Source organism: Simochromis diagramma, unplaced genomic scaffold, assembly GCF_900408965.1.
Source record: "Simochromis diagramma unplaced genomic scaffold, fSimDia1.1 OVJJ01000317.1, whole genome shotgun sequence".
In the NCBI taxonomy this organism is placed as follows: domain Eukaryota; kingdom Metazoa; phylum Chordata; class Actinopteri; order Cichliformes; family Cichlidae; genus Simochromis; species Simochromis diagramma.
The window spans coordinates 168,098-180,385 of NW_024386994.1; the positions used below are offsets into that span (position 1 = coordinate 168,098).

General features: G+C 38.8%; 1 protein-coding gene and 1 long non-coding RNA gene across 8 annotated transcripts in view; one reads left to right on the forward strand and one right to left on the reverse strand.

Annotated features, from left to right (window-relative positions):
- sorcs2 (sortilin-related VPS10 domain containing receptor 2) overlaps positions 1–12,288 on the reverse strand; it is a 365,070-nt gene that overhangs the window by 164,409 nt on the left and 188,373 nt on the right. The gene's annotated exons all lie outside the window — the stretch shown is intronic.
- Positions 9,802–10,226, forward strand: LOC120739068. The gene is made up of 2 exons (XR_005697112.1): positions 9,802–9,901; positions 9,968–10,226. It is a non-coding gene; the product is annotated as an uncharacterized LOC120739068 (long non-coding RNA).

The window sequence follows — 12,288 nt, forward strand, 5'->3', positions numbered from 1 at the left end:
CAGATACAGGGCTCGCAATATCGCTAGCCCGACGTCCCGGAGCTAGCGATTTTTTCAGTCGGGCTACCAAAATCTATCTCTGCCCTGCCCGTCGGGCTATTGTAGGAAGGAAAAATATATGTCAATGCTTTTGCATTCTTTCGGAAATGTAGCTGGGTAATTATGTCATTGGCATCGGTGAGCCACTGTCAATATGTGACATATTGAAATCGCGTTTGAATTTGCGCTTGTTTTTTGCTTTCACTTTGCAATCGTGCGAACTGTGTATAGAGAGCGACAGCACTGATCTGTGAGTGATGATAATTTGTGCACCAATTCCTCTGACATCGTCTTATTAATCGTTAGCTTACTATGCAAACATGACAAGTGAAATCTCCCGCAGCAAGCTTAAACATGTGAGAGGTTGATCGCGCAGAGAATCGCTGAGCGTTATGTGAGTGTGTGTAAAAGCAGCAGGACATATATTTTAGTTCTGCTGAGCGAAATAAGACAGGTCAGAGTGAAGAAGTGACAGCCAAAGAAAAGCTTACCACAAAACGGAGAAGTTATGACAAATCAGACTATAAGGCAAAAAGAAAGTGCAGCTTTATGGTTTCATGGACAAAAGAATTTCTGTGGCTGCAATATGACGAGCTAAATAACCAGGGCTGCACATAAGTGGTCCGCAGGTGTGCATTCGCTGTCAAAATAAAAAACACGCACAAGGGTTAGGGTTAAATTTAAAAACTGTACTTTTGAGTTAAAATATATATTTATAATTTTAATAAATGACAAATTAAAAAGGCATGAACATTTTTGTTGTATCGAAAAAATATCGAACCGTGACACCAAAGTATCGAACCGAACCGTGAATTTTGTGTATCGTTGCACCCCTAATATATATATATATATATATATATATATATATATATATATATATATATGTGTGTGTGTGTGTGTGTAAATTCCCCTCTTGCCCCTGCAGGCAGCCTACACTTCAAGTTAGTCCTCTCTTCAAGTCCTACCAGAGTCTTACCAGAGGCCTGGGAGCTTAAGGGTCCTGCACACACTTGAAACATGACAGAGTTAATAAACCCATCAGAAAGTGTTTACAGAGGTCATTTTCCTAGAGACTTAAAATGGAAAGTCTTTTTGCAAACACAAGGGTTGGTCAGAATGAAAGTTTAAGGTACTTGTGCACTGGCTATACATTTCAAAGCCAAAGCTAGTACCGTCTGTGATAATGTCTACAGTTCCACACGCAGTGTTTTGAAGATTGTGACTCGGCTACATCATCCTGTCATTTGTAGCATGTAGTCAAAACTGAAAATAGCTTGAAATAAAATAAATGAATAAAATATTTGTGGAATTGTTTGATTCCTATTATGTTTATAATAAAATATTTGAGACAAAGCTAATGTGCAATGAAAAATTAGCTAGTAATTAGCTTTGCAAAGGTTTTTAGCCTTTAGCTTTTTAGTTACTTGTTTTTTAGCAACTCAGATACTATTAAAATGATCATCATCATCATCATCATCATTATCACTATTAACATTTTTTTACATAGGTTGAGACCAAAAAGAGCTAGGACAAGAGTGACTATTCATACTTATGAAGAAGTTCAAATGACTGGTTATGGTGTTCTCATACAGCCAACCAGCTTTCATATGAATTCTACTACCTGTAACAAAATAAAATAGTTGAATAGTAGGTTTAGTAGAATAAACCTGTCTGATGTGGATCAGGTTCATCTACAAAATATACAGATCCAAAGTAAATCTGAAGTCACATGTCTTTGAGTGGCATGATATGCTTTTTAATTCCAACAGAACCCGCACAATTTTGAAAAGCCTGTTGCCATTAGCAGCACCTCTGCCAATCATCTTTAAGCATACCGTCAAATCCAATTAGCTTAAGAGTGTCCACCTGTCAATCAGTGCTGGCATGAAGGCTAACTGATGCGCTCCCAGCAGGGCAATGTTGTTAAATAGCTTCATCACATAGCACTGGATTATGAACTAAAGCTAAGGCTCAAAGGTTATTTCAATATTGAGGAGGTGCTCTTTCAAAATAGAGCCAAATAATATACAATGAAAAAGAGGATGACTGATGTTATAATCCTTCATGTTTGGAGAGTGATACACAGGGTGTTGATCTGACTGGAAAATTCAAACACAGGCAACCTGTTCAGCTTCACCCTTCACTTTCAGAGTGGCTTTTATAGATGTGTGTGCATCTGCCCATATGATCTCCCACACTGATATTCAGGCACCTTTAAACATATTTCAAATCATCTATGGATCTGTCATTTATTCTGAAATGGTGATAAGGTACTGAGCTCTATGATAATCCCAGTAAATACATGCTGCAGTCTGTCCACCAGACAGACGCTTGACCACAGTCTGCACACATACACTCATCAAACATAATGGTTTCCCTGTCCCCTTTCTGTCTCCCTGTGTGGGACAGCGAAAGACAGCTTATCACACCCCCTTGCACTGTTGCATTTCTAAATACACATCCCGACAGTTTGACTTACATCTGCAAAGGGAGTTTCAGTTTTATGTGTGTGCGTCTGTGTGTCACATTACTCTCTCTCAGACACAAACGCACTGAAGTGCCACACTTGCGCACACTGTAGGATCATGCAGCTCGCCTTTCAAGTAGCTTTGCCTCATCGCTTGCATGTTGAACAGAAGCTGCCACTGTTCTGTCATCTGTCAGGAGAAATCTACAGTCTTTTGATATATGAGAGAAGCATCAATCTGCATACGGAGAAGCTTTGCAATGTAATATGCACAAGCAATGCTCTGGTTTAACTTGCTATTGAACCACACATGGAAAATATTACATGGTGCATTGCAGCTGATAAACATTTCCACATTACCAGTCATCACGAAGAAGCTTTATTAATACTATACCACCCTAAAAGGCAGATATTATTTCATTATGAGGAATCACATGTGATGCAGTCATCTATGGTCATCATTATAGCGATGATCTTTAAACTGCCTTTTAACTCCTTTTAGTGTACATATATTGATTTACTGTACATGGCCATGCTCTGTCACCGCTGGTTTTCCCTCTTAGGATTTGGCAGTATTTGTTAGGAGTTTATTATATTCCTTTCCTATGAAATTCACTTTGCATAGCTGTGTGGTACGTTTATGTCCAGTGTGTAGCAGATGGTTCACAGGTGGGATAAAAAGTGCATGCATGTGGGAGGTTCATGCAAATGAGGCAGCACAAAGTGAGAAGTTGTTTGGTGCAAACTAGGTCATGTTGAGCCAAGACAATCTGCTGCCACTTTTTTGATTTTATCACTAAGAGAAAACTAAATGTTCCAAGCCACTGTGCAGCACTAACTGAATAATGTTTTACATGTATGCAAATTGATTTAAATTGGCATAAAATGATGACTCAGGTAATTGAGTACATTGATCTGACTTTAGAAGTGCCACATTAAAGTTTGATGTTCTGTGCCGTTACCTTCATTACATGCTTCAAGATAACCACCACCTCTACTCTGGTCACAGTGGTCTTAAACTTGGCATTCTATCATTTACTAGGATGGTAATTTCTTGATAATACATTTATTAATTGTGCATCACTGAAAATCCAGTCTGTCACATTTTGATGACAAAGGACATTTTAAACTTATGCTGCAGCAGGAAAACCCGTCAGCTGATCAGAAACATTCAGTAATTAATGATCAATGATTGAAGTATATGATTAAACTAATATGACCTGGATGACTGAGAACCTTCACAGATATATGATTGGATATTGCTTTAGTCCAGAGGCAGAACAAAAAAGAAGAGAGTTTGGAGAACAGTAAGCACAATCAGAGTATTTGATTATTTCCCTCTTCTCAGCCAGAGATCTGCCACCAGTTCCTTTTAAACGTGGTAATGGTAGGCAGTGTCTGCTCCTTGGGTTCAATTTGTGATTAAAAATGCCACTTTTAGATTAGGCCACTATGGCAACATGATGCTATACATTTACAAAGTTGTCAAAACTTTGGAAAATGTTCTACTTGATGCCACTTCACCAGTCCTTTAGAAAGGTTAATGGCTAAGTGCTGCACATGTGAGCAAAGAGACAGTTGCTTAAAGAGCTTTAAGAGCATTGCATAGTTTATTTATACACTTTTGCAGAAGAGCTTTCCTCATTTTATATTAAATTGTACAGCAACTATTTTAACTCAAATTCAAGCATATTTTCACTTTTCTATCCCTTCAGTTTCTCAGAAACTGTGAGACTGTACCCCTGTACCTCCGGGTGGCTTAGAAAACAAGAGCATAGGGAGGTGGGACTGTGTGAAGCAATTGGAGGGTCACACTGAGTTTTTCAGGACAGTGACATGTTTAGCTCTGAATCTGAACTCTCCTGGACAAAAACACGCACAACAATCAATAATTTAGAAGTGGCTTTTATGTCAGGCCTTCACTCTTCACCTCAGAGGATGTTGGGGATGGAGTAAGACTGATATTAGAGGACAAAGCAAATGATGAAAAAGACATTGTTGTGTCCAAACTTAATACATAATATCAAAATATGCCATCCTCCATTGCTAATGTGGTTATAGTTAAATGCAATCAAAATACCAATATGCATGTAAGTGGGATCTTGCTGGTGTGGTAGACCGCTGCCTCTGTGAATCTTGTACCTGTACTGCCATAATTAGTGCCTCTGTGCTGTCTTTCAGTCCATCCTGGTAGGATTTCTGGATGTCAGCCACTTCCTCTATCTCTGGGGTGTCAAACTCAAATACACAGTGGGCCAAAATTCAAAACTGGAACAAAGTCGCGGGCTAACATTAATATTTATTGGAAAAAAAATCTTCCTCCAGATATAAGAATGAATCTTTTCTTATGGACTCAAATAAGTTTTGCCGGAAAACTGAATATGGAACAAGCAAAGCTTAATACTAAACAATATATATATTAGCTGTATAATACCAGTAGGCCAGCTCTAATAGTAATTTGGTATGGCTTTGCGCGCCAAATGTAATTAGGCTGCGGGCTAAATTTGGCCCGCGGGCCAGAGTTTGACACCTATGCTCTATCTGCTGGTGAAATATATCATGCAGGCGGCTGTCTATCCATGATGGTTCTTCTCCTCGCTCCTCTTCTTTCTCAGGTTTTTGCTGCCTGAGGTACTCACTGAGCACACGGTCAGTTGTGGCCATCTTCCTGTTGTACTCATGTATGTTTGTTTGTTTGTTGTCTTGTCTTGAACAGTGGAGCTGACACTCACCAGCCCTCAGCCTCCTTCTTTCTTTTTAGCGTACAGTCTCAGGGTGCTGGATTTAGGGTGAAACCCTCTCCATGCAAATCTCCTGCTTTGGCCAGATTATTATCCCACCAGGGTACCTGATCACCAGCAGGGTATGGGTATTCAGAGCCTGCAATATATTTATGTGTCTTGATAGGGTCAAAATATAGTGTGCAATCATGCGAATATGGCAATAGACATTTTCTTCCAAGAAATTAGATTTTTTTAGTTGCCAATAAACCTTCTTACCCAAAATATCACGTACTGACTGGCGACAAAAAAAGCTAAAAAAAAAAAAATAGCAAATTGAGTTATGTTGTTAGGGAAATGGACTGGAGACATGATGGATATTGCAGGCTTATGGGCTATCTATCCAGAGGGTCATGATGGGAGCTGTGATCAGTGATCAGAACATCATATAAACAAAACTAGTGCACAGCTCTACACAAGTACTGAACTAAAACAGGAAATGAGACAATTGATCACTCTGGAAGAAACTCGGGAACTGTAGCAGCAAGTAAGAATAAAGAAAAGTGATAGTGGTGAGCATACAATTTTACAATCTGATCTCTGTACAGTCTAAACAGCAGCAGGAACGAAGGGCCTTCCCCAGTACTTCATAATACATAGATATAGCAGCCTGCGGCGGCTGAAGGTGCTGCACAGAACACACAAGTTGTCTTGCAGAGGTGGGAGGTGTTGCCCTTAATGGCCAGCAGTTTGGCAATCATCCCCCTCTCTCTCACCACCTCCACTGGTTACTGAAAACACCTCCTCCAGATAGAGCTGTCTCTTCCTGTCTGCTGCTGTGATAACACTGCCCCAGCAGACCACTTCAAAGTCGCTGACTGATGCCACCAGAGACTCACGAAACACTCCCCTCAGAAAATACCAGAGTGTGCTCTCTGTACTCTGTGCTTTTGAGGTGGGCACCACATCTCAGCCCACTCTGTTCTCTCCCTGAATAATTAGTGGTCTGGTTAGGGAATACCTTTCCATAATAATTGGACTTGAACTTTAGTTGGTTATGAAACGGAGGATGTCAATATGATACTGATACAATACAGATTATATAATATTATATAATTACCTCTATGGAGGTTATGCTTTTGGTACTTTTTACATTCATGTCATTCTGTCTGTAAACACAACAACTTCAAGAGTTTTGATTGAATTCTGACGAATGGGCCATTTAAACACTCAAATCTGCCTTTCATCCACCAAGGTCTGCAAGGTAAACTCAATGGTTTATTGGTCGAAACTATGATTCTTAAAAGTGTGGCGTGTACATATAGAAAGTGCTTGTTACATTTGACCTCTGACCTCTAAATTGACCAAACTCAAATAAGGTCAACTTTCATAAAATGCTTTTTTATTTTAAAACTATGCTTAAAATCAATTTCCTTTGTTTGTATTGGCAGCATTTAGGAAATTATACAGGCATGCAGTGACTCTAAATATCACCTTATAGTTTGCATCCAAATATCAGGCCACACTTAACCTCTGATCCCAGTTTTACATTTGGCAAATCTGCAACAAATCTGCAAACTTTTTAAAGTGCATTTAAAAAGAACAAGGAATACAAAAATGAATTTATACAAAATACAGTCAAATGTAATTAGTGCCAAGAGCTGCCTTGGTGGAGGCTTGGGTTGCTGTAGCTCAGAAAGTTGGTGGTTCAGTCCCTGGCTGCTCCAGTATCCTGGGGCAAGAACGCGAACCCCAAGTTGTTATCCATCAGAGTGGGGTGGCTGTAGCTCAGGAGGTAGAGCAGGTCACTTACTGATCAGAAGGTTGGTGGTTTGATCCTTGGCTCCTCTAGTCTGCATGTCAAGTATCCTTGGGCAAGATACTAACCCCAAGTTGCTCTCTGAGTACTCCGGGAGAGTAGAAAAACGCTATATAAGAATCAGTCCATTTACCATGAATATTAGATAAAAAGCACTTAAACATAGGGGGAAATGAGGCAAGTTGTATGAAGTGCTTTATGATATGTCTTGTTTACCAGACATATCATAAGTGTACGTAATTATTAGGTCGGGTAAAAATATTAATTACTTAAGCTTTGAATTACAGTTTGAATATAGTGATTAATGAGTAAAGGAGTGATCTCATTGTTATTATTAAACGAAATGATATGAGCACCTGCCAATTCTACAGTTCTCATTCACATCACTGAAATGATTTCTCACCTTGTGTTTTTGTTGGCACAAGCTTCCGTTAGATTATTATAGACTGACAGGAATTCCCAAGAACAAAAAGGAACAGCGACGCCACCTCAGTTCCAGAGTACTCAGAAGCTGTTACGTGCCTTAAGGCGTACGGCTGTGCGTCTGTAGATTGGGTTTAATTGGGAAGCAGTGACCTTTTCTACTAGAGAAAACACACACAAACACGTTCGCACAAGCTGTATAAATTCACATTATTAGTTGGAGCAAGGCCCTATCGAGCTGGGACAGGCACTGAGTCACAGCCTCATGATTCAACGACAAAATTAATTAAGAGGACAGATACTGCTGTGTGGCTAATTCATGATTCATGTTAATAAGCATATAGGGCAAATCCCCCCAATATGTCTCTTTTACTGACACGTTATACGATGCAAGATCTCTAAGAAATTATATTTAAATAAAAGTAAAATATTTGAATAAATAATTTAGGGTAGTTGTCATGGCTGCTTGTTATATCACCACATTATGATTACTTTCAATTTGAGACTAGATGAAAGAAGACCTTTCTGGGACAGTTAGTGACTGATGGTGGATTACTTCTTTGTCTGACAAATGCTGTGTTACATTTTTTCTAAAATCATGGCTCTAAAGCTGTTCTAAAGTTAAATAGCAACATTCAATTATAAACACTCGTATGAATGCAAATTAAAACTTTTACTCACTGTGAGTCACATGCTTCTACTACAGTGATTTATTTCCATTGCACTTTGATAGACTTTGTTATCGATATTATTACAAAAACTTTTCTACCTCAGCGAAGTGTGTTAACGTTTTTTTAAAGACATTTAAATGTTAATGGAAATTCACATAAAAACAGAAGGCAGGAAATAAACAGCACTGGAATGTTAACACAGCAAAATTACAGGGTAGGCACTAATGATCCCTCCATATGGTTAAGGGACCGAATAGATTCCTATAAGGAAACTATAATGCTACTTATGTAAATAATATCAACATAAATTGATCAATTTCATTTAAATGTACCATGTTTGATATTTTTTAATGTATCTAAAATAATAACTAGCAAAGTATAATATGAAGAGCAGTCTCTTCAAGCCAGATATACAGTCACATAAAAAACAAACAAACATTAGAATGTTCTGAATTGAACTCTGGACTTTCTTGCTGTGAGGCCACAGTGCTAAACACCGTGCCGCTGTGCTGCCCTTCTTCTTCTTCTTTTTTTTCTTTTTAACTGTAATTGCTCATATCACAAAAGGTTTGAATAGCGTTTTACAAACATGAGGTTTAAGCAACCAGAATACTGCTTCAGTTTTATGACAAGTCCCTTTTGTTTATTTGAATAGCTCTTTGTATTTGAAGTTAGAGTCATCTAAATGTTAAAATATTTTTGATTTATATTACTTTTTTTTTTTTTTTAAAATGCAAAGACTTTTTCTCAGATAAACTCAACGACTGCAAGACCAACTCATAATGAGTTAAGAGTTGACATAAAATGAATTGTTCTTGAGTTTTGAATTTTTAATGGGATATTAAAGATGGGCAGAAAATCCCATCCAGCATCTTTATGATATAGAAAGAAGAAATGACACCCGTCTGGAACACAGTTGTGATTGTTTATAATGAGGATACAAAGTTATCCTAATTAACTTGATAGTTATATATGCATTATATATGCTATACAGCCATTACAGTGAACATAGCCTCTCCCCCATTTGTCTTCCACTTTTTGTCATAGTCATTACCGACAGTAAGTACTGGAAATTCATTTACACACACACACAAACAGCCACATTCATAACATTTACATATTCATAATATGAAAGCAAAGCTTTGTAATCATGCATTGTTTGCCAATGATGTTTACAACAGTGCAGACAGTCAGACATCATTACAGTCTAAATACTGTGAATTAAATTAAGCAAATGTGGTCGCCCAGCAAAATAGATTTTCAAATGAATGGTGGCTAACGAGCTGCAGTTCTGTTTAGTTAGTGGAGCGCTGAGCTGCTCTACTAACAGCAAATGTCTGCTTATGCACAAGCTGCTGATTCACTTGTTTATTCAGCAAGAAGGGTCATTTTATTTGATTTTTTAAGAAACACAGTGAAAAGTTAAGTTGTAAGAGCTACACAGCTAAAATAATTAACAGCAGTATCTAACATCAACACTTGATTACCGGCCATACAGACCAAATGAGCCTCAAACAGCAAGACGATACTGAATTGATTTAGGGTCTGTTGTGTCATGATTTAAGAGAATGAATATGCTACTTCATATTTCAAACATACAAAGTACTGCTTTGACTTCAGGGCTCTAGACTAACTTTCTGCCATGGTTGCGCCCCGAATTTACGCTTAACACCGCAGTTTTATATGTGCACCTTTTTTTTTCTTTGGGGGGGGGGATTGCTGTCTATACAGACAATATTGATTTGTAAATGATTAACTAACAGTCTTGTCAACAGAAAGTTCTTTATTTGGAGCACATTTTTACAAGAAAGATAAGTTACTGAAAAAGTGCTTGTGCTTAAAGTGCGTTGGCACTCTTTGGCAACATTGTAGACAATGTTAAACTTCATCATCACATTGGCCTCCTCTGACGACCTGTTTGCTGCTGCCTGCTGCTGAAAGGCAGTGGGGAGAGGGGACACTTGGGCAGTGCAATTATTGCAGCATATAATGTGTTTTCTGGATACACTGTGCTTTTTCAGCGTTCAGAGATTGATGGCTCCATGTCAGACCACTGGCTATGAATTTCAGACGGATCAGGCCTTAACTTAACAAAATATTTATCAATAGTTCATCTTTTCTAATTACCCAGAGCTACATCCACTTCTGTCAGGCCTAGGCTACTCACCAGCATTGTCCGAGGACATTTAAGTTAAAAAAAAAAAAAGACAGCGGCCGACAGCCCTGTAAACAACGGTAGACTGGTGGGTAATAAGCGAATGAATAATGCCGAAAACAGATTTGAGATGGGAAACTGTTCTTGAAGTAGACACAGAGAGAGCTGTGCATGAAGTGTGATTTTATCGTGGTGGAAGCAAAACAGCTAAAGTAAGACGGAATAAATGACGACATTGATCAAATATGAAGCGTAGTTTGGATCTTCTTTTGCTGCTGGTTCAGTGAATTTTGGTTGGAGAGACAAAACCTGCAAATCAGAATCTAGCGCAAAAAAGATGTAAACACAAAGCGCGGACCAGCCGACGCATCAGAATCTGTGAGCTCTCGGCTTTCAGCCCCAAGGGCGTGTCTGTGTATGTGCCGTCGGGAGAAAGCTAATTCTGATGCGTCGGCGGGACCGCACTCTGTGTTTACGTCTTTGTGGAATCCGTTTACCTGCTTTCATTTACTGTTTGGTGGTTGTTGAAATAGTTTTGTGAGCTTTAACCTGAGATTCTGGTGTTTCTGGCAAAATACATTTATATTTAAAAGTCGATTCAGGAGTTAATGAATCGATATAGCTTTATTCAAGCTACTCACGTCTCTCTTCCACCTGCACTTTCAAACGTATACACAAAGGACTAAGGGACAACTACAGGACCACAGGCAATCATAGAGGTCCCGCCCATGACTATCTCTGATTGGGACACACCATAGGGGCATGATGTGTGTCAGTTGTTGACCATACAGAGACTTTCAGAGTTGCAGAGACTTTTTTTTTTTCTAGTGGAACAGTTGGTCGCACCGGTGCAACCAAGGATTTTTTTTAGTCGCACCATCAAAAAATTTGGTTGCACTCTAGAGCCCTGGACTTTATATACACTACCGGTCAAAAGTTTTAGAACACCCCAATTTTTCAAGTTCTTTATTGAAAATGATGCAGTTTATTGTCTCATTGCACTCTGAAATGAAAGCATAGTACAAATAAGCAATTGGAGTTAAAAAAGAAATCATGGAATCAATCAATGCCTTTGTACCATTGCAAGCTATTCTCTGGACTTGAATGACTTGAATTGCAATAAATAACTGGAAAAATTGGGGTGTTCTAAAACTTTTGACCGATAGTGTATATGTATACAGAGGGTCAATGAAAACCAATTTCTGAATGCAAAAGTAGAGGATTCAAAAATTTTCTTGAAGGAAAGTAATGTTTCTTAAGATTTACATAGGTTATTCAACATTTTGTTTGCTACAGCACAGAGAACAAGAAGATAAGTTAATTTCACGTTGGATGTTTCTGTGGCTCAGCAACTCATTTATCAATCCCCCAAACAATCTACCAAACCATTCAGCTCTGCTTATTTGTCCTCCAGCCTGAATAACAGACACCCCAAATTGAAGCCAGAATCTTCAGTTACTTTTGATAAAGAGTTTGCCACACATGGGAGCACAAAGGCCGGCTGTCATTATGATGTAAACCCAAAACCTCGCAACATTCTCCACTCTCCCCCTCTTTCTGCCTTCTTTCACCTGCTTCTCTTTCCTTCTCATTTCCTTTCTCTCTAGCTCACCTCTGATCACCTTTCCCTAAATTTTGACACTGACTCAGAGGAATTAAGCTGGTTTAACGTGTGTCTGTCAAACTGACAGGGAATAAATAGGGTTTTTTTTAAGTGTCAGTGAAGAAGGCAAGGTCAAGATGTACGTCAGAGGACAGAACATCTGCTTTGCCCTGATTCCCATGAGTCTTCCTGCTGGCAAAGAGAAGCATCGTGACAGCCGCAGCCAGAGGTTAAAGCACCAATTAGCTACAGTTAATGAAGCCTCATTAGCCTCTGATAAGTTACTCCCCCTCTTTTTCTCTCTCTCTTTCACACCTCTCCATTAGTGCTCAGATATAAACTCTGACTGACCTCGCACAAGAAAAAGAAAGTGATATACAGGCATATAGAG